This window comes from Myodes glareolus, chromosome X (genome assembly GCF_982192425.1).
Source record: "Myodes glareolus chromosome X, mMyoGla1.1, whole genome shotgun sequence".
NCBI classification, from domain to species: domain Eukaryota; kingdom Metazoa; phylum Chordata; class Mammalia; order Rodentia; family Cricetidae; genus Myodes; species Myodes glareolus.
The window spans coordinates 125,048,339-125,048,953 of NC_142053.1; the positions used below are offsets into that span (position 1 = coordinate 125,048,339).

The following is a 615-nucleotide window of genomic DNA, read 5'->3' on the forward strand; positions in this document are numbered from 1 at the left end:
TTCCTGAGAAACCGCCACACCGATTTCCATAGTGGCTGCACAAGTTTGCATTTCCACCAACAATGAATGAGTGTTCCCCTCACTCCACATCCTCTCCAGCATAGGCTATCATTGGTGTTTTTAAGTTTAGCTATTCTGACAGGTGTAAGATGGTATCTCAAAGTTGTTTTGATTTGCATTTCCCTGATCGCTAAGGAGGTTGAACATGTCCTTAAGTGTCTTTTGGCCATTCGAAGTTTATCTGTTGTGAATTCTCTGTTCAGTTTTGTACCCCATTTTTTAATTGGGTTAAAAATATGGAATGCTTCACGAATTTGTGTGTCATCCTTGCGCAGGGGCCATGCTAATCTTCTCTGTATCGTTCCAATTTTAGTATTTGTGCTGCCGAAATGAGCATGGACATTTTTATTTATTTGTTTATTAAAAATTTCCAGGAGGTGGAAATTTTTAGTAAATAAATATGCTTAATAAAAAAAGAAATTCATCAGTCTGCCTATAGGTCAAGGGAAGTTTGGGCACCCTCTCCTCTAATGCATTGATTAGCTTTGGTCATCTTTGTGGATTCTGGGGAATTTCTCTCGAGCCAGGTTTCTTGTTAACCCTTTAATGGATTCC

General features: G+C 38.9%; 1 non-coding gene across 1 annotated transcript; it reads right to left on the reverse strand.

The window, feature by feature from the left end:
* Positions 1–290: 290 nt before the first annotated feature.
* LOC125405258 (U6 spliceosomal RNA) lies at positions 291–397 on the reverse strand. The gene has a single exon (XR_007233516.1). It is a non-coding gene; the product is annotated as a U6 spliceosomal RNA (small nuclear RNA).
* Between the last annotated feature and the right edge of the window lie 218 nt (positions 398–615).